The sequence below is a fragment of the Pleurodeles waltl genome, chromosome 3_1, assembly GCF_031143425.1.
Source record: "Pleurodeles waltl isolate 20211129_DDA chromosome 3_1, aPleWal1.hap1.20221129, whole genome shotgun sequence".
Lineage (NCBI taxonomy): Eukaryota > Metazoa > Chordata > Amphibia > Caudata > Salamandridae > Pleurodeles > Pleurodeles waltl.
In genome coordinates, this window is record NC_090440.1 from 1,485,244,915 (window position 1) to 1,485,271,971 (window position 27,057).

The following is a 27,057-nucleotide window of genomic DNA, read 5'->3' on the forward strand; positions in this document are numbered from 1 at the left end:
CCTCATGCAAAGGATCCTGGCAGTGGTGTACCCATACCTGGATAGGCACTTGAAGGCTGCACAGCAGTCACAAGGGGGTGAGTACTCACAGCCCATACTTCTGCCTGGAAGGATGAGTGTGTGTGCGATAGGGCTCATGGTGTTTAGAGCAGGGTTTTCGACAGGTGTCGAGCTAGTGTCTGCTCCCCAAAGGGTGTAGGGGTGTCCGTGTCAGGTTTCACCTACCTTAGCTTCAATGCAATGACAGGATATGGGTGTAGGTCACTATACTGCTCAGTAGTCAGGGCCATGGTCATGGGCCTAGTGCATGGTGCTGCCTGTTGGGTGTGTCTGCTGGGTAGGTTTATGTCTGGCCATTGTGTATCAGCATTCAGCTACTTACAAGTGTCTCTCCTGTTTTGTTTCCCCATCCTTGTTCTATTTTCTGTGTCTGGTACAGCATCAACATCAGGGGAGGGAGCAGAGGCACTGGCTAGTGGGAAGACAGCGGCCCACGGATCCTCAGAGGCAGAGACAATGGACGCCCAGGGGACCAGTGGGTGGGAGGGCGAGGGGGCTTCCACAGGGGAGGCTACTACCACAGGGAGTAGTGACTCTGAAACCTCCTCTGATGGGGGTCCTCCGGCAGTGGCGGACACTAGTGGATAAATCACGACCGTGAGATCTTCCGCCACCACCCATACCATCAGCGCCCTCCCTTCTGCTCCCCACCTAGTTGGCCGTGCACGCCCACCCAGAAAGGTGGGCGTCTCCTTCGCCCAAGGCACCTCCTCCCCTGCCCCAGTCAGCCCTGCTGCCCTCACAGAGGAGGCTATTGACCTCCTGAGAACCATCTCTGTAGGGCAGACAACCATTGTCAATGCCATCCAGGGGCTAGCATCAGAGGTGCAGCAGACTAATACCTATCTGGATGGCATTCACGGTGCCGTGTCTGTCCTACAGAGATCTTTTCAGGCTCTGGCCTCCTCTTCGACGGCAGCCAGTTGCCCTGGCCATTCCATCCCCCCTCCAACCTCCTCTACCCCTTCCAGCACCCCACTCCCTTCACCCCTCCAAGGCAACCATTCAGACACGCAGTCAAGCACATCAACACACAAAAAACCCACTTCCAAACACAAGCACCACACCTCCCACCACAAGCATTCACACAGCCAACAGACACCTGCACACACAACAACGTCCACTTCCCCCAGTGTTCCCACCTCTTCCGCATCCCTGTCTGTCCCCTCTACATGCACACCCTCATGCACTGCACCTTCACTTACTGTTACTGGTCCTCTTCCTGCACTCACTACAATAGCAGACAGCCATACATGCACCCCATACACCACACCTGCACTCACCACCTCCACTGTAGTTGACACATGCAGCACACTCACCGACTTGCAGACACCCACCCAACCTACATCCACACTAGCTGTCTGTCTTCTCCCACTGCGTCCACCCCCCACCTCCCAAAACACTCAGACGCACCAGGACACCCACCCATCAGACATCCACCATACACAGCATACTGATCAGTCACTGGCACCCACTACTCGCACACTTGCACCCCATACATCAACTCCCTCTGCCTCCACTCCCATGCCCTCATCCACGCCCACCCCAATTGCTCCCAAGAAACTTTTCCTCTCCTGTGTAGACCTGTTCGAACCCACTGGCCCACCCTATCTTGTCCCGAAATGTGACCACCTCCTTGCCCTTTCCGTTCCTTCCACATCGCAGCCCACCCCGGTCCAGCCTTCCCATTCCTGTGCCCCTTCTCCAGTTAAGACGAAGGCCAGCTCAGAGCCTAAGGCATCCTGCTCCACCTGAGCTAAACAGCCCCCAGCCCCTTCAAAGGAGAAGCCCACCCACCTCCAACCTCCTCATGCAAGTCAAAGTCCCACCCCCGTCGTAAATCCCTACCCCTACCCCCAATCCCCCATTCCGTGAGGTGCCTGGATCCCCCTATGGTGCCCTGTTGAGTGGAGTACCCAGCACTTGTGGGAGTCAGGTGTGGCCAGTTGTGGCCAAGGAAAATTGACTTTTTATGGACTGGCCATTGGCCCTGTTATCATCATTTAGCTCAGTGAGCTACTGAATAAAGTTTCTGTGTGGCCTGTGCTTGGGCTGCATGCAGTTTCACCCTGGTGTTTGTTTAAATCATTTATTTCTGTGGTGCTCTTGTATGTCCTATAGCCAAGTTGCAGTGGCCTTCGGTCCGGTACGTCCCTCTTGGTGTGGGGTGTCTGACTATTGCTGCTGGGAAGGGTTATGGGGACTTTGCGGGGTGGGTGGTGTGGGTGGGTATGTAATTTTGCCCTTTCCTCCCTTGTGTCGTTGGTTGCGGTATTTACCGTCATCGTCTTCGTTGGCGGTCTCAGTCGTGTAGATATATGGCAAGGAGCAATGCTGGCATGATCTGCAGCTCTTTGTCCATGGCTGCCACTGTACGTTTTGCCCTCCGGTGAGTGTTTCCTTCTATTTGTTTCTTTTCCGTCTGGCTTTGTGTGGCGGTGGTTCCCGCTCCGGAACTGGCGGCGGAATGGCGGTACATTATTTGATGGGCTGGTTGGGCCTTTCCGACAGCCTGTGGGTGGTCTCTGCCGTCGTCAGCGGGACTCTTTTCCTGGCGGTGGGTGGTTCGCGGGATGCGTGAGTTTCGTTTGGTTCATTATTTGGCAGTCCGGACCGCTCCTCTGTTGGCAGTTTGTACCGCCACCGCCGGCGGTGCGGAACGGACCACCATGTTCATAATGAGGACCTATGTCTGGGTTTCAGAATCGGTGATGCTGGAAATAGTGAACTCTTATTCCTATCTGTGGGAAAATTGTAACATGTAGCATGACTGAAAAGCTACATAGTGATCAATGTTCAGTCAGGTCTTCCTTGCATGACAATGGGTTGAGAGAACGTAAGGGGTCAGAGACATTTTCATAATTTATCATCAGTTTTTAAGGCAAAAGTTCCTTCAAAATTATTATATGCCATTGAATTGAAAACATTGTCAAAGTCAGATTTCTTGAAGAAAATGGAAGGGCAAATTGTATGTAAACTTTGTAATTTTAATTCATCTGTTCTGGTTCCTACTTTCAGCTAGGAATTTGGCTTAACAAGTTGCTATGTGAAAGGGCTAGCCAGTGTGATTTGGGGGGGTTCTCATCTTAAGAAGAGTAAAGAGGACTTTCTGAGGGGCTTTTCATATTCTGAAAATTTTGGCTCACAACTCAGAAAATACACATTTTCCAGGGACTTCGCTGATGCATTAAATCAATATGGTCTCCAGGAAGTCACACTGGTATCTCTATCTCACATTCAGCGTAAATGTTTTTTTAAAGGGTGCCTCTAGTCTTATTAGTCAATGGCTGGACATACTATATGTCAAAGAAAAAGTGTGATGTAGTGATCTCTCCTTGTCACTCTGAGGTAGCTCAACTGTACCAGTCTTGGAATCTGGAGCTTGGTCTTCATTGTTTCTAGACATTACTGTGAATGAACTTGCTCCCGCTTAATGTACTAACAGCAAATTGGTCTTGCTCTGAAGATAAGTGTGTGGGGGTTTTCAGATGCAGCTCACCAACAGTAAGTTGGTTAGTGTAAGAGAGCATTGGCATCCCCTAGCAGACCTTTGGATGCTAGGAGGGCACATGGTGAGATTTTCCCAACATGGGCAGATACAGGTGGACGCAACTAATTGAATTGAGAACGCTGTGGCTCAAGGAGATAATCTTCTTGAGCAGCAGTTAAATCAACATGAGCAGCAGCATCCTCTTGTGCACCATGTGGTGCTCTTAGTGCCAGTTTCTCAGCGCCGAACAAGCTCCTGGCACTAATAATCAGTGCAATTTACCAATTTCTATCAGCTGGAGAACTCTGTGAAATCTCGTATAGTATTTATGTAACTCTGCAGAATTCCAGGGAGTCAAACTCCAAAAGTTCCAGCCACCCCTAGACATTCTAAACATAAAGAAAAAGTGTACGATTTGTGCAATATTGGTATACAGGATTTTAACCATGTGTTATTCATTTGCCCTACACTGATTCTGCTGCACTGCCACATAATAAGGCCAATGCTTTTACAGAATAATATTAAGTCAGTTGTGGCAGCCTGAGAATTTTTCTAGCACCCAAAAAATTGGATTATCTGTGTCATTTTTACATTTTTAAGTGCAAATCAATGTGACCTATGCCTTTTGCTAGATCTTGTTTTATGTGGACCTATTTTGCATTCCAGAACATGAATAAGGAATTGAATTGAATCGCCAGCGGATGTTTCAGGCAGAGAAAAGGTGACCTACAAAAAGTAAATTTTCCAAATTAATTAATAAACATTCAGGTTCCCCAGTGAACTGGGCTTTTAGTAAATGTTTCAGAAATTTCAATAATTTATTTTCCATCTGCTTCCTACTGAAATTGAAAAATATTGAATTAAATCTTGGATTCCATTGTTTTCCTATGCACATACTAACCTTGGTCAGTCAAAATAGCTTTTGAAGTTTTTACACTGGAAGGACATGTTGAACATTAAACTTAGGACTGTCAAAAAGGGTTATTTTGACAGGTCTAATTTACTGCTGTGGCAGCTAGGCTACAAAAGGTAGGACTGCAGTCATGTTTATACTGTCTTTGTAGTGGATGGCATATTTGGTTCTACAGTCCACTTTTGACATTTAACTTACAGTCCGTAATTTCACTCTTTCTTGATTTCTTATGCCTCTTTCATTCATTACAAGTAATTTCCTGCCCATTTATTTAACACTTTTGTATCCCTACTTTTTACTTTGTCGCTGCTTTTCCATATTTCTCTTACTCCAACTTGCCCTCTTTTGTATTTTTCTCTCTCTTGCTCCTGGTCACCGCCTGAAGAATAAGAATAAGTGGCAGTTCCTAAAAGAGAGGCCCCCACCACCAATTACCAGCTCAAATTAAACACTGCACAGACCTGCCTTGTGTAGAATTTGCTATTCTTTGGCTTCCTCCTAGGCATTTCTTTATTTAACCCACAAGCTGTGAGACACGTGACATGGAGAGCATTTGGGTGGCCAACAGGAGTTGCCCCCTTCTAGTTCTGTCTGTGACCTTTGTTCATACTCTTCTTATGGGTACTCATAACATAATAATGGAATGGGCACCCTTTTGGTAAGTTTCTGGGTCAACCATCCTTTGTTCATAATCCTTTTTTGTGTGTCAATGTTTCTGTAATCCTAACTTGGGTCATGTAAAATATGTAATTAGAGAGGGCTTCACAGCAGGCTTTCTTAGATATTATCATAAATTCTTAAGGCCACAGGGTATGTACACACCTCAAGTGGCTCTCATTTAGCCTAATGTTTATAGATATCTTTGAGATACTCACTGCAGGAAGGGCCCATCCGTTTGTGTTACTTCACTGCTAATGCACATTGAAATTAGGCCCAGGCGAAAAACTCCGATCAAGGTAAAAAAATATTAAGTAGGGAGAGGTGAATGTTAAGGAAATAATAATAATATAGAAGGAAGACTTACTGGGACCAACAGATCTGCCAGCTGCTGCACTGGTGATGGCATTAGCATCTCTCATCTCCCAGACCCACCTCATATCTTGCCCTCTTCTTCCCTTTGGGTGGTGAGGTAAGAAATAAAGAAGATAAAAAATAGATTAGTGGTACAGTTAATCCCCCAAAAATATTTTGACAGGCAAAGGCAAACACAGTATCATTGCACTTTCCTTAATCAGATTGCCTATAGTACCAGTATAACAACTCAAGTTGACCTATTCATTTTTAACACCTGAGCTCTGCTACAAATTTCCTCAACCTAAACAACATTTGCAACTATGTACCGCTACTAATGCATCCATATTACAACAAATGATCTTTGCTTCTCAACCACTTTTGATGGACTAACTAAGTCTCCTTTTTTTTTTAATGCAAAGGTGCATATTACATGTGACTGGAAGATTGCGATTGGTACAATATAAGTTACAACTACATAAAGAAAGGCATAGATAAGAGAATGCTAACTCACTGATATTACTTACTACTACTATTACCACCATCTTATTCTTAGTGAAGGACAGACGAGTCTCTGTCTGCATGGCTTTTAAATAATCAACCCAAATGCTCACCAATGGTAGTTAGGTAGTGCTAAATGAGCAGCTAGCTAGCTCAAACTGGATCACATAATATTTGTCATAACGTAAACTTAACTCACCTCTGAGAGTCAGCACTGTTATGAGAAAAACAATTAGCATTGTGGAAAACACACAACAAATAAATAACTATTCCCTCCTCGAGCCCTGACACTTTGACGCCCAGCAGGTCGAGCAGGTCCAGTATGTCCACCCAACAATTGTCAACTGCTGAAGGGTTCACTGGACCACAGTATGCCAATGCACACACCGGTGCAACCTCCCCCACAGCAGTCAATGCTCCCGAAGGACATAACAGAACAAGAATGCTGCCACCTCAGACTCAGTAAAAATTGGTTGGGCTGCACCCTTTGGCAGTGGCGACGACCGCAAGGTGAGCGGATAGCACCTGCTCCGGTGCTGCCACTCCCTCTGCTGCCCTTCTCTGCCATGGTGCTTGGTGGAAAAAAAGGAAAAAATAGAAGGAAGGAAGAAAGAAAAAATAAAAGAAGTGAAGGGAAAAGCAAAAAAGTAAAGTATCAAAGTCACGCAAAGCATGCAAAAAAATGACAAAAACAAACACAAAGGCACACACTGATGCAATCAAGCACCAAAGAACAGAAACAAGCTGAAACCTGAACGCACAGTTGTAGCAGTTCAGAATGACACAGTATTCAAATCATATGTGCCCTTGGCAGTAGGACTTTATGTAAATTACAGACCCTGAGATTTGGAATCTGAGTAAATGTCTTTGCTCTTGAACATGTCCCCATTTGCTTCTCTGGTAAATTATTTTTTTCTGTCCCTTAAAGACAGAACAATAATGGGTAACATACCTGCAACAGCTGCTATTCAGTGAACTGGGTTTGGCTGCAATCACCACCTTCCTTTCCACAGTGACAATCTATGTACACCTATACTGACAGTTCATGACAGTCAAATTATCCTTGTATAATCAGATGTTCCTCCATATTTTGCCAGTCAGATGCCTGAAATCATGATGAGCAGGTATCCTGAGCTAAGTGCCATTTAGTTGAAAGCCTGTTCAAGCTTAGCCGTTCTATTTTCTCTTGATTAATAGAACAAGAAAAAAAGACAGGGTGCTTAAACGTGTACTTCAAGAAAATATAGTTTTTCAAATTTAGCAGTTTTGTGTTATATTCCATTCAAATCTGCCATGTTTTTGCATTTTCTTTCACTTTTTTGAAGTTATAAAATAATAGTTTACAAAACTAGTCTACACAATACAGTAAAAACAACTGGGATAGTAAAATGAACTGGTTCAGTGTCCCCGCACTGGTGTAAAACCAAGATGTCCACCTGTTTTTAGGTCTGACATTAGCCAAGACCTTTCGATATAACATATTAAAATATGTACTATACTTACTTAAAGGAGCTTTCAGCCACCTCCTTTCATCCATTGATCTGTTGTTGTGTCATTCATATTTAGTTTACACCCACTACAGTATACAGCATGGGGCAATGAGTCAACCTACTGGTTAACTTCACTGTGAGTAACTGCACCTTGCTTTTTCACATGGTGAACATTCACACACAAAGTAGTTCACTACAGTGACAGAGTTTTTGCTTCTTATTTCATTATTAATTTAGTGTTGTCTGATGTGATAGTAAGATGCCTTTGAAGTCAGCACAGGGCACATTCCAGTTTTATCAGTTCATGTCTCCTTCCAATGTTGTTAGAAATTCCTTTTTCTGCGTCATTTTTTTCTTTGACCACTTCAAACATACCATATTGTGTTCCTGGATGCAGTTTAAATAGTGGTTCTTTAAAAAAACTTTGCTCAGTAAGAAAACAAAACTTTATCAAGTTTAATTTGCAGCACACCTTTTTTTTATTTTTTTTTAAACATTTTATTGGTTTTGGTACATATAATAATATAAACATTATAACATGTCAAACCCTCCCCTCAAGTAGAGTAACGAGATCTGATATTAGTCGATTATAGCAAATTTTGTAAGCAGTATGCCCTTTTGCTTACGGATTCTCCATCAACAGGTTACTGGTTTGTCATTGCCACATAGCCCTGCATGTGAGCCTATCATAATCATGAAAGATAGGCAAGTTCCATGGGGCGATGTAGTAGTCCATTAATCGCTGTCAGTGTATATGTCTCCGCTTGAGGGGGTCAAACCACCTTCCTCCCTTCCACCCTTCCCATCTGACGTTCGAGTGGCTGGTAGGTGCAGTGCAGTAGTTAATGTAATTGCGAGCTAGGGGCCAGATGTACCAAAGTTTTGCGAGTCGCTAATGGCCCGATTCGCTATTTGCGACCTCGCAAAATCCGAAATGGCGTGCAGAAATCCCATTTCCGAAATGCAAATAGCAATGCGATCCATTACCGACTCGTAAAATTTGCAACCTGAATTTGCAACCCATAAATAGGAAGTCGCAAATTGCGAGTCGCAAACCATATGCAAAAGCCAGTCGCAAATTGCGACTAGTCGCAAAAAGCCCATTTTGCACATCCAGATTACCACTGATTCAGAGCAGGTGGTAACCAGAACCAAAGTATAAAACTCAAAATGGCTGAACTGTACGTGATAGCATGGAGGAGGAGAGTCCCGGCCAAGCAGAGGAGGAGGAGGCAGAGACAGGAGAGGATATACCGAACCAGGCAGACACTATTTCAACAAACTGAGGAGGAGATATATGACAAATATAGACTGAGCAGTGCTGCAATCTTAGAATTAATTGAACTACTGAATCCTCAGCTTGAACGACAGACAATGCACAGCAGCGCCATCCCTACACATGTGCAAGTGCTATGTTCACTGCACCTCTTGGCCTCAGGTAGCTATCAGGGGGTGATTGCTGTGGCAGGTGTGGTATCCCAAAGTGCACTCTCACGATTCTTCAGATGTTTCCTAGATGCCATACTCACACACATGTCCAGATATATATACCTACCCAGGAATGAGCTAGAAATTAACAGCATCAAGTTGGACTTCTACAGAATTGCCAACTTCCCCCATGTAATAGAGTGTGTGGATGGGACACATATATAAATTTGCCCACCAGCAAATCTGGAATGTGTGTTCCGCAATAGGAAATGTACCCACTCACTAAACATCCAGGTGGTATGTGACGCCCATAATGTCATTACTGACATTTTTGCTAAATATCCAGGGAGTACACATGACTCATACATATTCAGACACAGTGGGATACACCAACGCCTAGAATGTGGGGAGTTTGGGGACGGATATCTATTACGTATTGCAGGTCACTGAGTAACCCTGTGATGCCCTGCTAAATTTGCCTTTTTTGTCAAACAGGTGACAGTGCATATGCCCTGAGACCATGGATACTCACCCCGTACCTAACACCTGGCAATCAGAACAAGAGGCAATATAACATTGCACATCAACGGACCAGAACTGTAATTGAGAGGACGTTTGATTTGTTAAAGGCAAGATTCAGATGCCTCCACAAAAGTGGAGGTGCACTTTAGTATGCCCCAGAAACGTCATGCAAGATAGTTGCGCCTGTGCCATCCTCCACAACATTGCCACCAGACGTGGGCTACATCTCACCCCTGAAGACACATACACGGAGGATGAGGAGGAAGAGCTACCACACCGACAGCCTGGGGATAGAAGCTTCACAAATGAGGGCAGACAGAGACGGAACCACATTGCTACTCAATACTTTGGCAGGTACGTGTCAACCGTCACCACATTCACTAATGTCAGACACACATAGCCCAGTTATGTAGTGAAACAAACAAACCCTTTTTATTTCTAAACTATGTGCAAAAAGATAATTGCTGTATGTCACAGTCAGGAATTGTCCATTTGCATTTAAGACACATTATAAGTCATGTGCCTTATTAACAGTACAGTCTGGTGGCTCACACCCTCCTCCTAGTGTGGCCACCATGGCTCATCCCGGGTGGGTCCCCTGACCCCTGCTGTGCACTGCTACTCCGTAGCACACAGGACTCGCTGGCAGACACACCACTTATGGTGGACCCCTCGTCGCTGTCCTGAGGGGGTCTCCCCTGTGCCCCTTGCATCCTGCCTGCTCTCCATAAGGTCCACCGCATGGCTGATGCGGCCAAGTCCTCGCACCACCTCCCCTGCAAAGTGCCCAAGTTCCACCTGGAGGCTGACTGTACGCCTTGACAGGCCTGTTGTATTTGTGGCAAGACGTCCAATAGATGCTGCCAGGCGGTCAAAGCGTGCAGCAGTGTGGCGCTCCCTGCGCCTTGCATGTGCTCTGTCTGCCACAAGTTCAGTCACCAAATGTTGAATGGCCTGTGTTAAGTCCCCCAGATGTTCATTCATGCGGCTGAACTGACTGTCCACATTCGCCATCCCATGTGACATTGTGCTCTGCATTCTATTGAGGGTTCTGGTGATGGACTTTAATTGTCTGTTTTGCAGGCGCTGACCCTAATTGAGCGATGCCTCCAAGCCTGCAAACTCTGATTCCCCTACGTCATCCTGGGGCACTGACTGAACTCTGCGCCAGCGTCTGCCCACTGGCCCAGCTGCTGGCTCTGTGCGCCTCTCTGTGGGGCTGGGCCCTGGTGTTGTATCTGCTGCCCCCATGTCCTGCGGTTGTTCTTCAATGGACCCTGGTGGTGTCCTGCTGGGCCCTGCAATGTCACCGGCAGCCTCATGCAGTGGGTCTGGCCCATGTTCTTCTCCCTGCCTGATGTCGCTGCTGGGGGTGTCTTGTGGGAGACCTGTGGGACATAGTCAGTCTTGCACATCTGTTTTATGCCTCATAATAAACATTTGCCTATATTTGGGCGACTGTACTACATTGCCCATAATGCACTATTCTAGAGGTTGCTAGACTGGAATTGAGCTAGTCTGGTGATGGCTGCTGCTGTGTACTGGGATAGTGTGTATACTGCATTTGTGGGTGTCAAAGCACATCTCCTGGTACTCACTTTTTGATGTCCCTGGCGCTGAACTGTCCAGTTCTCCCATGCCCAGTACGGCCTCTGGCTCCAGTGTCTGCTCCACCATGCTTTCCAGGGCTGTGGGTGGTGGGACCGTGGATGGGCCTCCTCCAGTGCCCCTCCTCTCCCTCATGTGCTCCGCAACCCTCTCCTTGGTCTTGGAGCGCAAGTCATACCACCTTTTTCGGATTTCCTCGAGGGTGCGGTTGCTCACCCCTATGGCATTGATCTTCTCTTGTATCTGGTTCCATATTCTTTTCTTCTGAGTGTCTAGGACACTCATTGCTGCCTTGCCAAAAAGTTCATCATGATGCAGGCAGCATTCTTCTGTCAGCACCTCCAACTCCTTGTCAGAAAATTTCATTTTCCTCCTCTTGCCAGCACTGCCTGTCTCCTCCATGGTTGCTGCAGCTCCTCTCCCCTGGGTGTAGCTCAGCAGTTTGAAATGGGTGTGGTCCTCCCTCCTCCCAGGTCTATTTGATGACTTCCTGGTTCTGATGTCATCACCAAGAGCCAGGAAGCGGTTTCCCAACTGTTGTGCTGCACCTGCAGGCAATTTGCGAGGCAGTCGCAATTTGTGACACCCTTCTCGCAAATTGCAACCTTGCTAAATGCGAGGTCGCAAATTGCAGTGCGACACCTCTGCGACTCGCAAATTGTTATCGCAAGTCTTTCTTGCATTTGATTTTGCAAATCGGAAATAGCGATTCGCATGGAGTCGCTATTTCTGATTCGCAAAATTTTTCCTACCTACGTCTGGCCCCTGGTCTCTTATGAAGGAGTCCTAGATGTGGTTTACTCCTGGGTATGGCTGGGGTGTACCCAAATGAGTGTTTCACTATAGTCTGTGAGTTATGGAAGGCTTCGGGGGGGTCTATACCTATCTGCCAATGGTCCCAATGAGTGTCAGGGTTCCTGCGGTTTCTCTACTTGCTGCTTCTATTCATCCACCAGTGTACTGCAGGCCCTCGCTCTATCTATAGGACCCTGGCCTCTCCGTGCCTTTCTGTGTCTAATCGTCTCTTCAGCTTTGGACCACTTGAGGACTTCCCTCGCCCATGCTTGTATTCTTGGCCCTGTTGCCACTTTCCATGTCATTGCTATCTCTCTTTTGGCTAGAACAAGAGCTATATCTTGAAATTGATTAGAATATTTATGCTGGGGTTGATGCCGATAACCTCCCAGTAGGCAATGTCTGGGGTCCTCCTGCACCTTGTGTCCAGTAGCACGAGAAAGGAGTTGTGTTATGTCATGCCAATATTCTCGGATTGCTGGGCAGGGCCAGAACATATGTATAAATTCAGCCCCCTCCTCCCGGCATCTGGGGCAGCCAGCTCCCAAGGCCCCAAATTGCCTCTTTATTCTGCCTGGTGTGAGATATGCTCGATGAAGGACATATGTATTTATTAATTTAAATCAGGTGTCTCTAGAGGCTCTCGTGGTCCAGGTTAGGATTTCCTCCCATTTTTTGTCTTCTATTGTTGCCCCCAGGTCTGCCTCCCATTTCAGTTTAAGGTCCGACAATGGTCGGGTCACGTTAGCTCGGATTTTTCTATAAAGGGCAGTTACTGCTCTAAATGTTCCCGTTGCACTCACAAGGTATTGTGCGACTTCCGAAGTGGGGGGCTCTGTGCTTCCCGTGCACCAGTTTCTTTTTATTGTGTTTGTGATTGCTCTATGTAGCAGGAAATCCCCCAATGGCAGTCGGTATCTATCACAGAAGTCTGCGAATGGTAGCAAGGAGTATGCTTCATATAATGTGCCCAGTGTTGTGGCCCCTGCGCTTTCCCATCTTCTAATCGCAGCCCAGTTCCCTGTTTGTGGAACATTAATAAGCATCTCAACAGGATTTCAGGTGAGTAGGGTCTGGGGCATTGTGTCTTACGTAGATACCTCCTCCAGAATCTATGGATGACCTCTAGAGCCTGGAATCCGCTGGCCCTTGGGCCAACGAGGTCCAGCACCACCCCGGACAGTGTGCGTAATTCGGGAGTAAAAGGTAAAATTTGACTCTCGGGTGTTGTGCGGACATCTAACCACCTGGTCAGCCACTGAAGCTGACCGGCCAGATAATAATCTTCAAAGTCTGGAACAGCTAAGCTGCCCTCTTCAGTTGTCCTGCGCATCACCGCATGCGAGAATCTTTACCTGCCTGCACCCCATATAAATCCTGTGAGCATAGAGTTCAGGTTAGTGAAGAAGCTGCCCGGTGTCCACACTGGGAAGACAGTGAAAAAAATAAAGTAGCCTAGGGAGGGCTATCATCTTTAATAGTGCTATTCTGCCTGCCGCTGAGATAGGTAGTGTCGCCCAGAACCCCATAGATCCTTTAATACCTCGCAGTGCTCGTTCTATATTGCCCTCATAGAGGTTCTGTGAGTTATGATAAATGTGGACCCCTAAATATTTTAGGCAACTCATTTCCATTGTAGTTCTCCTATGGCCGGGGGGGGTTCCCTCCCTCCTTGAATGGGAAAAGACTGGATTTCATCCAGTTCACCCTGAGGCCCGATAGATCTCCAAAGTTTTTCAGTAGTGATTGAGCTCCTTCTAAATCCCCCTCCAAGTTCTTGAGAAAGAAGAGGAGGTTGTCTACGTATAATGCTATATGATGGGTACGACCTTCTATGGTAATGCCTCTGTAAGATCTGCCCTCCCTAACCGCGCATGCAAGGGTGAAAGAGGGCAACCCTGTCTGGTACCCCTCGCCACTTCATAGCTGTCAGAGATGGTAGTGCCTGTGCGCACTCTGGCTTTTGGATTAAGATACAACAATTTTGTCCATGCAACAAATCGGGTTCCCAGTCCCAATCTATAGAGAACCTTGTATAAATACCGTCATTCCAAACTGTCGAATGCTTTTTCGAAGTCAGTGGCTAGTACTGCTGCTTCGTTGTTATCAAACCCATTGCTATTCATCAAAGCTAAAAGACGGCGTATATTATGTGCTGTTTGATGCCCTGGTATAAAGCCAGCTTGGTCAGAATGTATAATTTGAGGCATGTGATGCATAAATCGGGTCGCTAATATTTTGCTTAGTATTTTATAATCTGTAGTTAGCATTGACAGTGGTCTGTAAGAAGTTACATCTGTCGGGTCTTTCCCTGGTTTCAAAAGCATTATAATCAGTGCCTTCTCGTGCAGATAAGGGAAGGACTGGGTTTCAGCCACTAAGTTATATACAGCTACAAGCTTAGGCCCTAGTTTAGAGAAATAAGACAAATAGAATTCTATTGGTAGCCCATCTGGGCCTGGCGTTTTATTACGTGCCATAGAAGCGACTGCATCTTTCACTTCCGCTACCGTAATTGGCGCCCCCAGTTTATTTGCATCTAACGTTGATAGCGGCAGATGGTGTAAAAAACTCTGAATTTCTAATAGTGGGGTTGTACTTTGCTAGAGTATAAGTCTGCATAAAATTTCCTGAATTCCTCATTAATAGCTATCTGTGAAGTCACCCGAGACCCTCCAGGAAGAACAAGTTCTACTATTACTGAGCTTCTCTTATCAGGATTCGCCAGCCATGCTAAAAGTGTGCTCGCCCGGTCCCCTTCTGCATGTGCTCTGGTTTAGAAAGCTTTATAGTCATAGCAGCATAATCGGTCAATCGCTGCCATTGTTTTTTCCCGTTCCACAGTGAGGGATTCCCCTCTATCTGGGGCTCGGGGACATTTTCGCTCTAATTCCCTCTGACTGCGCTCAGCTTCCTCTATATCATGCAGTAGTGTTCATCTCTCTCCAGATGCTACCGATAGGCATTTACCTCTGATGACCACTTTAAATGCATCCCATCCAATTCATTTGGAGGAAGACCTTCATTAGTGTTGAAGTGAGTGTCTATTGCTTCGCCAATGGCATGTTTAAATGCCTCATCCTCTAGCATGAGAGGATGAAGTCGCCACGTGGGTATTGCTGTATTTGTCCGAGACCAGTTCAAGTTGACCAGAAGTGGGTTATGGTCCGAGATTGTTCGGGCCAGGTATTCGCTTGCTTGTGCTGTCCTATGTATTTCTGGCGAGGTTAGGAAAGTATCTAATCTGACGTGCAGGTCATGCATGTGTGAGTAGTATGAGTATTCTCGGTCTTGAGTATTTTGCGCCTGCCAAATGTCTACTAGGCCCCAGTTGACTTGCCATGCCCGGTATGCGTTCGCCGTTCGTATTAATGGTGAATTGGGGAGGGCGGGTGCGACCTATGTAGTGCTATGTCTGCTATGCAATTGAAGTCCCCTCCCAACATTATCGTTCCCGAAAGCTGTCCTGCTAGCTTTGTTGATAGGATGGCTAAAAACTCTCCTTGGTTTGAATTGGGGCTATTGATGCTTCCTAGTGTTACCTCCTTGCCGTCTATTTTTACTGTGATTACCGTGTATCGCCCTAGTGGATTGTTAATGGTTGACAGGTGTTGATATTGAACTCCTACCCTTATCCATATTAACGTCCCCCTAGCGAATGCTGAATAAGTTGTGCAGAAAACTCTACCTCTCCAGTGTTTCTGGAGTGCCTGGCCCTCGGCTGCATCCAGGTGCGTCTCCTGGAGCATTGCTATATGGATTCCTCTTCTAGTGAGGTAAGCAAATACTTTGTGGCGTTTGGCCATAGATCTTAATCCCCTAACATTCCATGGTAGACATTTCAGGTCTCTTGCCTCATCCATTTGTCATGCAGTAGTGCCTGCCTAGCTCGTAATTTTGCTTCTTACCCAGCTTGTTTGTCATGAACTGCAACATATCTAAATAACAAAAATCCCAACTCCCCGTTCCCAGGGCAAATGACATACTGGTTTCGCCCAAACTTTGACTTATCAACAAGGTTTAAACTAGTATTCTAGGTCCTGCTGTGATATACACAGTTGTTGTGGGGGTGTTGCGTAAGCCGTCAAGTGGGCGGGAGCTCCAGGAATCCCTCGGGCCATCCTGACCACACCGACCTTCGATGCTGTGGGAAGCGTGTGTAGGTGTTACCTCAAGTAGGTTGTTAATCTCATGACAGTAGGCGAAGTTCTCCGTTCCCACCAGAGTCTTTTATTGCACAAATTGTCTCTGGCTTTCCGAACTGGTGCTTATTACTCATATGATCTCGTCTGCTGTGCCTTGCATGATCACGGGTAGCAATATGCTCGATTGAGTGGAAGTCGCTGTCTCGCTGTCGGAGTCCGAATGTTCATCCTCTTTCTGCGGGCTCCGGGACAAGGCAGCTCCCGACCTCCCAGCTTCCCCGCCGATCCTAGCTGCTACTTCCATCGCCTGCCTCCTCTCATTGAGAACCTCATCTGCGGAGGGGGGGTTGCCTCTGTAGGTCGGTTGATGCCTGGTCGGTCTGGGTCATCTTCGCTTCATTCTGTGTTGAGGGCTAATGTTTGGATTTGATGTTGGTCTGGATTCCAACCATGCCCAAGTTTCCTCCAGTGTTGAAAAGAACTCTCTGCCAGACGGGGCAACCACTCTGAGTCTGGCAGGGAAATGCATTAAGTATGGGATCTCCAGTTTGCGTAGTTTGCATTTTACTGCGTTGTAAATTGCTCTGCGCCTTTGCACTTCCCTTGAGAAGTCTGGGAAAATAGAGATCTTATTATTTCCTATTGTTAATGGTAAAAGTTGCATTTGTGTACTTTTGCCAGTTATAAAATTTTGCAGGGACAGGTATATTGGGCATGTTTAATTCTCTGATCGTAGCTAAACCTAAGCAGCTGGTCTGCTGTACAGTTTCATTTTAAAAAATCATTTGAACGGGAATGAGACATGCTCTAAACAGTGTTTCTCTACCCTTAGTTTGCCAATTCTTTGTTCCCCAAACACTTTTCAAATCAACATTTTCTGACCAATATTCAATTGACAACTGGGAAACAAAGGAAACCGTATATATAAATTTGGTGTCGGTCAATAACATTTGTTTATCCTTAGTCGGAGTTACCTTAAAGTAACATGACTCAGCATTCTTTTGATGGTGCCCAGAAAAATACGTAAATTTATCAAAATAAGTTTTGGAACTCCCATGCGGGGGAGTCGGACAATGTTCCCATTGCGTATAGTCAAATATCGTCTTGGGAATACTTGCTTTATGTATGAAATGGTGCCCATAATAATTATAGCAAAACATGTCACCCGCAAACCATGAACTCCATCCACTCCAGATCACCATCAGACCCCTGCCCACACCACGTCTTTAACAAAGCAGACACAGCCATCCCACCACACCTACGAAAAGCCATCAACATCTCCTTCGAAACTGCAAGATTCCCGGAAAGCTGGAAACACGCCCTTCTCAAGAAACCAAAGGCGGACCCCAAGGACCTGAAAAATGTCCAGCCCATCTCTCTGCACCCTTTCCCGGCAAAAATCATCGAGAAAATCATCAACACTCAGCTCACTCGGTACCTCGAAGACAACAACATCCTCGACCCCTCCCAGTCCGGCTTCAGGCGCAACCACAGCACCGAAACCGCCCTCCTCGCCACCACAGATGACATCAGAAGCCACCTCGACAATGGAGAAACATCAGCCCTTATCCTCCTAGACTTATCAGCCACCTTTGACACGTCTGTCACCACACCCTAAAGTCCCGCCTCAATGCAGCAGGAATCCAGGACCAGGCCCTTGAATGGACCGCATCCTTCCTCGCCGGCAGAGCCCAAAGAGTCCGCCTCCCCCGTACCAATCCAAAGCCTTCAACATCATCTGCGGCGTACCCCAGGGCTCATCCCTCAACCCGACGCTGTTCAACATCTACATGGCCCCCCTCGCACAAGTGGCCCGTCAGCACAACCTCAACATCATCTCCTACGCCGACGACACCCAACTCATCCTCTCCCTCACTAAGGACCCGCACACCGCCAAAACCAACCTCCACCAGGGACTAAAAGCCAATGCTGACTGGATGAGAGACAGCCGTCTAAAACTGAAGTCGGACAAAACAGAGGTCCTCATCCTTGGGCGCACCCCCTCCACCAGGGACAACTCATGGTGGCCGACCACGCTGGGTCCCCCACTGACACCGACCGACAGCACACGAAACCTCAGCTTCACCCTCGACTCCTCACTCTCCATGTCAAAGCAGGTCAGCGCCATCTCCTCCTCCTGCTACAACACCCTCCGCATGCTTCGCAGAGTTTATAAATGGTTCCCAACAGAAACAATAAAAACAGTAGCCCAGGCCCTCGTCAGCAGCAGACTCGACTACGGCAACGCCCTCTACACCGGTATCCCATCCAAACTCACACAACACCTCCAACGCATCCAAAACGCCTCCACCCGACTCATCCTCAATATCCCTCGCCACTGCCACATCACCCCCCACCTAAGAGACCTTCACTGGCTCCCCGTCAACAAGAGAATCACCTTCAAGCTCCTCACCCACGCACACAAGGCACTCCACAAAACCGGACCAACATACCTGAACAACAGACTCAGCTTCTACACCCCCACCCGGCATCTACGCTCTGCAAACCTCACCCTCGCCTCCATCCCCCGCATCCGGCGCAAATCTTCCGGCGGCAGATCATTATCGTACCTCGCCGCCAAGACCTGGAAAACCCTCCCGTTGGATCTACGACAGACCCAAGACCTTCTTTCCTTCAGAAAACTCTTCTTCAAGCAGTAGCAGCACCCTCCCCCCCCAGCGCCTTGAAACCCTCACGGGTATGTGGCGTGCTTTACAAATTGATTTGATTGATTGATTGATTGATTGATTAATTGCCGCTAAACTGGTAAACATCTTCATTTTCATAGACAGTGTAATATTGCAATTCTGTCATCATTGAGTCAACTGTTTTCACATCCCAATCATTAGATACAATGCCTGGTATTACCATATCATTCATAGACAATTTTAGTACATACGGTATTTGAATTATCTCAGTGGGACCGTATATGTCAAACATTACTTTATCCCACACAGTCCCATCAGGAATTGGCCCTGCAGAAATGTTCACAAAGGACAAGTCTCTTCGAACCCTATGTGAGGAAAACTGTGGTTTCAACACCTCCTCCACCTGTTCAACCGCTGACCTCTCAGGAAGAAAATGGCCATGTATCAACAGAAAAAAGGTAATGACATACCCAATCCATAGAAAAAACGCTAGCACAGTCAATAAAAGCCATAGATAGCTCCATGGAAAAACAAAGTACGTATCTTTAAGCCAACGCATCAGCTTACGTGGACCTGACAGGTCAGTAGTTGAAGAGGCAAACAGTCTGACAGACCGTCGTTGTCGGGAAAATAACCAGAGGCATTTAGTGTAAAAGGCGTTGCCGCAGTCAATGGAGGAGTTGGTGTTTCTCACGATACTGCAACCTTTTCATGCACAAGATCGCCAACCCTGATAATCCAACAGGTAGGTGTTACAGGCACATCCTTAATTCCCTTGGAGGCAGCACTTTTAGAAGAGTTATCTTCACAGAACTGCTGTAATTCCTGTAAAACAGTGACACAATCATTTATGTCAAAAGGTGTCTCTGCCGCCTCCACAGCAGAATCATCAAGATCCGGAGCAAACATTTGTGTTCCGAACAGGCACTTATATGAAGTACGACCCCCCAGGGACCTTCTAGGCAGGTTATTTAGTGCTCTCTGAACTCCATACAGGTGGGCTAGCCAACTACGACCCGTAGCTATAACTCTGGCTGTTAAGGATTGTTTTAAATCGCGGGTAAATCGCTCCACAACAGAATTTCCCTCGGGATGAAATGGAGACGAGTACTGGAGCTGGACCCCCAATGAAGTCATGGTGTCCCTGAATGCCCTTGAGGCGAAAGCAGGGCCCTGGTCCGAATGGAACGCCGCAACTGCATATATACCGACAAAGACACACAAATCTTTAATAACAGTCCGAGCGTCAGCCGAGCGTTGTGGCCACACCCACACAAATCTGGAGCAGGAATCAACAGCGACTAGTATATATTTATATGCACTATCCGGTGTTAATGGACCACAATGATCCAAGTACAAACATTGTAATGGTCTATTTGAGATCAAGAGGGGTGTCTGCGGCGGGCATTTAGCCGTTGAAACTTTAATTTGTTGACAGATGTCACAACAAAGGACATACTGCTTGTCCTCTTTATAGAGACCAGGCCACCAGTAGCGGGCCTGTAATAGCGAAATTATAGCTGCCACGCCTGCATGTGCAGATGCCACCCCCTCATGTGCTGCTTTAATCAATCGTGGTCTTACATTTTTATAGGGGATGTCACGTACGCCCACGCTAGGAATTTTAACTTCATCAGCCAAAGTGTTTCCAGCAACGTGTATTCCAACGCTCTTGTGTCCAAGTGTATGCAGAACATGGACTTTGGGTAGCGTCTCCTTCAGATCTGCTACCTTCCCCCACAGTAGTCTGTGTTTAATGGCGTTGCCTTTTGAATCTCTGAACCCATTCAAGCGCCAGTAATGTAAGTATTCGTTAAAAGACTGGACGCAATAATACGAATCACAAACAATCAGTGTGTACTGCATCGGATCCGTATGTTCCAGTGCCATTAGTAGAGCTTTTAGCTCAGCCAATTGTGCAGTACAATCGCCTAAGGTCTGGGTATAAGTATGTTGGGGGCAGAATTTCTCCCCCTCCATATAGCCGCTCACAACCGCACATGCAGCAGAATATTGATGTTTTGTTCCGATCGCTGGTTGCGCAGAGCCATCGGTGTACATGGCTACCTGATATTGGGCAATAGGCAATGTGTCAGCTGGAACTGGATATTCAACTTCATATTGTAGAAATTCCTGAGTTTGTAACTTTGGGTCAAAAATGTAGTCTACATCAGTGGCTGTCAAGGACGTGGCCCATTGTATCCATCTTGTGTGGAGTGCTTTCACGCCCGGGACGCTAGCTTTTGTAACAGCCTCTAGGGCCGTAGTAGGAGAAACTACAATAATGCGTTTCCCCTGGGCCAGAGGTCTTTCTTTAAGAACAGCCATCTTTACAGCAGTGAGAATTTTCTCTGTGGGTGCAAATCGTTGCTCGGCAGCGGAATACAAGTGTGACTTGTATGCTATGGGGACTGTCTCACCTTCATTAAATGTGACATAAGTAAACCCAATGTCCCCAGCTATCACCCTGATGACCAAATGTGTCCTATTGTCCTGTGTTTAGATGTTTCGCTGCTAGCATATCTGCTTGTAACTCCCGAAGAGTATGTGTATGTTCAATTGTCCAGAATTTGCTTGAAAAATCAGGACTTATTAATTCATATAAAGGTTTTATGCATGTAGCATACTCAGGAATGTATGTTCTGCCAAAATTTAGAAAGCCCAACAATGACTGGAGTTTCTTAATCATATTTGGTGGTTGCAATTGGGCACATTTTTCTAAAAATTGTGGCGCTAGGCTCTTACCTTCACTCAACAGCTCATATCCCAGGAATATGACACTGAGGAAGGCAATTTTTGATTTTTTGAAGTTAAATTTGTAGCCGATTTCGGCAAACCCTACAACAATGCAGGCTACCCGTCTTAAATGTTGTAGCAACTCGTCATCCGTGAGATATATATCATCCAGATATGACAACGCTTCAGGGTCGAGCTCGTGCAAAATATCTGTCACACGAGCTGTAAACAGTCCTGGGCTGTTCTTATACCCCTGAGGCAAATGACAGACTTTTTTCTGGGAGCCCAGTGCGCTAAAGCTGGTTAAATCCCTGCTTTCAGGGGCTATATTCTGGCAGAAGATTCCATTTGAGATATCCAAAGTTGTTTTATATTTCTTCCGCACAATGTTGCTCATTAGTGCAGTGCTATGTGAATTTTGTATAACATATGTGCATGTATGTCCATTAAAATGTCTGTAGTTTAAGACTATTCTATATGAATGGTCCGGTTTAGCTACAGGGAATAAGGGATTATACATTGGTGAGACACAGGGTTCAATTACCTCCTGGTTTTCTAATTGTGTAAGTATTTGTCTCACCGGTGCCCTTGCTTCATGTTTTAATGGATACTGTGGTTGTGTCTGAGGCTCACTTTTAATAGGAATTACATGATATGGAGAATCCCTATCTCACCCAACGTGATTTCTATATAACGCAGGTGCCTGTGCGAGAGCCCATTTCATAGAATAGGACTCAGCGAGTTCCTCCGGAACAAGGGGCAAAACGGAAGGTTTAATAACCCCCTCCCCAGCTGGGCAGGTGCGGACAAAATCTGCCGGCCAATCCTGCTCAGCCAGCAAAATGTCATATATCTTAACTACACGATCCCAAAAGATTGCGTGTATAGTGCGTTCAATGTCCCCTTCCAAATGTAAAGTCACCGTGTACAACCTATCGGGTTCGGAGACAAGCATGTCTGATGTTTCTACTTCGATGAAGTCATCAGTTGCTTTCACCTCCAGATGCTCTAGAAGATTCTGGCGAACTATTGTGACCTCTGCCGCACCGTCTAGCAGAGCTAGAGCACATGTCTTGTTCTTCAAGAAAACCCTCTTCCTGAGTGGCATGTCTAACTGAGACTGCTGCCACTTTTTTCTTTTTAAACTGTTGTTTTTGTTGTACTGGTTTCTCTTCCTTCTTGACAGAAACCTCAGAAGAGCGTTGTGAGTCCTGTCTCGGCTTCACGCACTCTTGTCTCCGCTTTGACCGCCCACCTCTCTCATTTCTCTTTTCCGATGAGTCCTGAAAGGAACGAGATTGTCGTGTATCAGTATATTGATATCTATCAGACTTCTTAATATTATCCCTATTTCTGAGATTATACCTATTCTGCGGGGTCTCCATACGCGGAGATTCTCCCCCTTCCTTTTTAGGTAGTTGTTGTTTTTTCTCCCAGCGCTTCTTAGTACCCTCAGGTTGCTGTTTCGTACAATCTTTAGTAATTTTCCCCTGAATCTGAGGTTTTTGTGGTCTAGCCCCCAGGCTATCTCGACCAATACTGGAATATGTTTCCACTATTATTTTAGGCAGTTCCCGCTCCTGATTTTGTTGTGGAACGTCACGAAGACACTTGCGCACAGCAAGCACAACTGCTTCCCTTTTAAGATTGCTTAGGATCATTGAAGAAAACGTGGCAAACTTGCCTATCAGTCGCATTCCTAAATCTAAGGCCGGGGTAGCCCCGTATTCATCTTGAATCTGTTTAAACCATTCTGGTAGGTTAGCTAGTGTAGGGGTACTGTGTGCCGTGGTATAGAGCGCGGCAAACACCGTGCCTCATGTATTGCAAAGTTCCACCGTGGGAACCATACCAAAGGGTAAACACATGGTTAATATCATATGTTTGTCCTGAGGTCCCGTATGGGGAAATACCGCCTCCAGCGTATTCATTTTTTGTGCCAGCCAAAACGGAGTCTCCTCTCATTTGGCTGGGACCTTACCCATAATGGAATGTACAGTCACAGGATTTATACCTGGTGTTACTGCATGTGGTTGCGCTGGAGCAGCACGCGCTGGGTTTGTATTTAGTGTCTGCATCACAAATTTGGACTAAGCGTCTATATATTGCCGTTAAGTCAGTATATAAGCATTGAACCTCAACCACCGCCATATTCGCAGCCGCAGGATGCGGTGTATAGGTGGCCAATAAAGGCCAGGTCGGACCGTCATTGCTCAGGGGACCTAACCTTATTGGTAATATTGTATGGGGTAGGGCGCCATCAAGCCAATTATTATGGTCTTGATAAGATAGAGGTATCTCTAAATATCCGTACGCCCTGTATTGTCCAGGCGCATTCGCTACTGTATATGTATGGAATGCATGTGTGTTCCCATCAACTGCTGAAAATGTGACCCAAGAGTAGAAAAGTTCTGTTCTACAGGCTGCGTGGGCATCCACCACAAACGTGACTGGACCACCCTGGGCCGTAAGGCTGTGTGCTAGCAAATGCGCCATGAGCGGCTGTCTCATGTTAAGAGCAATTTGTATAACCTGGGGATTCGCCATCAGCAAAGCACCATGAACTCGGAGAAGGCACACCAAAAGGGGATTCGTTTATTTCCTTTCTAAGGTTCAAGCTTGAACAACCGTCCGCTGAAAATAGGGTTACATGTGCAACGGTGGCGGAAGTCCTTAGTACCACGGACGTCTCCGTATACGGAACTGAGGGATCATTATATTATATGAGACCGAGATATACCTGTGGACCCGAAAATTAGAGCATGACCAAACTTTGGCAGCGCCATGTCGCATAGGCTCTCATTATCCTAATGAGACTACTGGATTTTTGGGCGGCAAGATCGTTCGCAGTGTGGGGGACTAAGTCTGACCCACGGTGAAGGACCCTTGTCACCCCAAATCCGGGTTATGCTCCGGCTAACTAGCAGTGCCTTATCTCTCCCGAAGGGAAGAGACAATTGGGCAGTCGAGCACATGACATCTTATTACTTCCCAGGGAAGTCGTGGTCACTCTGGTCACAACCGGTGCTCTCATACACAGTACGGTCTCATATAAAAATTACAAAGGCACTTTAAGTTTTAAAGATTGGTTTAATAAAATGACTGCATTTTATATAGTAAGGCGTGAGCTGCAATAACCAGAACGAAACAACACAGTGGGAATAAAATAGTAACTATGAAAGTGAAGCACAAGAATAAGGCTATGATAGTGCAACTATATTAAGTTCTCTCTAATTTATTTTATGAGCACAGCATGGGAAGCTCTAAGCCTGCCTTTCAGGTTCCCCCGGGAGGACATCAACCCTCATACCTGAGCAAAGGCCTGTAAGCTGCATCAGCATCTGCAACGGGGCAGTCAGCATCTAGTTGTAGGTTCCTAGTTGGAATCTCCCTCTGACCTGTACTAGTACTAGAAAGTGATTTTATAACTAACACGCAGATGTTGTAAGAAAATGTCCCTACGTAAGGATGTGTATCGTCTACGAACACCAGAGACTAAACTTCTACCACGTGTATCGGCAATGTACCAGACTGTAGCCTTGACTGCAGCACAGGGTGAGAAAGAATGCAGTGTTGGCAAACACAGAGCTGAACTAAGCTAAACAGTGTGATAGAAAGAATAAAACAAGACCGTAAAACTGGTTATTGTAAAATAACAGTGTGAGGCGAAATAAAACGTGTCTAGGGCAAAGTGCACAGAGGCCTAATATGTTAACCTAACTTGCATAACGCTAAACTAAAAATGGCTACACTACAAGTGATTTACAAAAAACAGGGTTCCTGTGTTGTGGAGATGATTGTTTTTGTGCAGGAAGGGGCAACTTACTATACAACAGCAATCACAAGAGGTCGTTTATTCTGTTTATGAGTGCTGCAGAATGAAACACACATAGAAAGAGGAAAAAACAGAGAATTTATTTTATTTATTTCCCCCCTTTGTGGCACGCTTAGGCCATCCCTGGATAGGCGTAGGGTTTTGATGCATTCCCAGGTTTACAAAACCTTGTAAATCAGTGAATGCATCAAAATCCATGGGTGTTGTATGGGAACTTTCATGCAACACCCATGAAAACGCCTCCCTGACACAGAGTAAGTCAATGTAGTGACTTGTGCTGCATTACCTTACTCCATATCTACAAGGCCATGAAAAGCCAAGCCAAGTGGCATTTTGTATTGCTTTGTAGATAAGGGTGAGCAGTCTGTTCTCTCACAAAAATTGACGCACCGGCAGAGCAGGTCACTTGTAAACATGGGCCCTAGTGTAACAATCACCATAGCCTAAGAATTTGCACATAGTGTCCATTGTCAACAATGATGGGCCCAACAGTTTACGTAAGTTTTATAAGTGTGGCAACAGAAATAGGTACTTCATTGGAACTACATGCATAGATACATGTCTGTAGTCTAACACTTTTCTAATGTGTGTAGTGCTGTCAGAATTAGTGTAACAAATTCAGTCCCTCAACACATTAAAACATGATGTGTATGAAAGTCAGCCCAACAAGGCAGAGTCTCATAGTGTAGAGTGTGAAATCCAGATTGTTAGATCATAGCAACATCATAAGCAGAGCCATATCACATGCACAGGAGCAGTGTGATGGGTATTGCCACAGGGAATGCAGCCAAACTAGAGAATAGTAATCAGAACAGCAATTGGTTCAACATGTCTGAACACAATCACTCTAGGCATCCTGTCAACCAATGCAAATCAACTTGACAAATGTGGACAAGATGTCCATACATTTGTCCAGGAATGGTAGGCCCAGTGACCTGTGTAACAAAGTTGCAATATGTTATATGAGCATAAAACTTTGTCTGGTCACACAGTGGTTGTGGTATTTGAAAGCCAATTTCAGTGCAACTTGTACTGCAAGACTCTGTGTAATATGCATACTTGACAAAAATGTTGCTTATAAAATCAAAGAATACCAAGTCAGATATTCAAACAGTTTACCAATGTCGACATCTCACAAAGGACGCCCTTAATATTGCTCTCTTGCATTGCAGAGGATGTAGCTACACCTCTTGGGTAGATGCCTGTCTGGGATGATGACCTGGCTGAGGATGCCAGCCTGCCTCCCTTGATCAAGACACCCTCAGGAAAATTCTGGGCTCCCTTGGCACACCGTCTCTGGTTGGGGAAAGGGCCAACAGTTTTGCGGCGTCTCCAGAGGATCCACCCAGCACACAACAACCACAATCTGCTACACCAGTTCCAGCCCTGGATTCTGAGGACCCCGAAGCAGTTTTTCAATGTGGAGCAGTAGGAATCCATGGGGGAGATGCTAAATGTGATGCGGGTGGTGAGACCATGGTCAGCACCCCAGAGTCAGTCCCTGGGTGCCTCCGTCCCAATGAGGGTACCTCGTCTGCTATATGAGGCACCTACACTCTGCTCTGTGACCTACAACAGCCCCTGATCCTGTAGTCCATTGAGAAGAAACAGGACACATACATCACCACTATTGGTGCCTCCCACTGTGACCTTGGAAATCTGGTTGCAAACCATCAGGTATTCTCAGTGCATTTCTGCCTCAGGGCTTGGCAAAGAGAAATGCTACTGGGGACTATGGCGCCATGTCTTCTGCCCCTGATGTGTGAGTGCCTCTTTTGCCACTACCTCCAGCACCACACTCACAGGAAGCAACACACACATCAGAGGATGATGATATGGGATTCACCTGTTTCCAAAATAAAAGTTCCTGATATC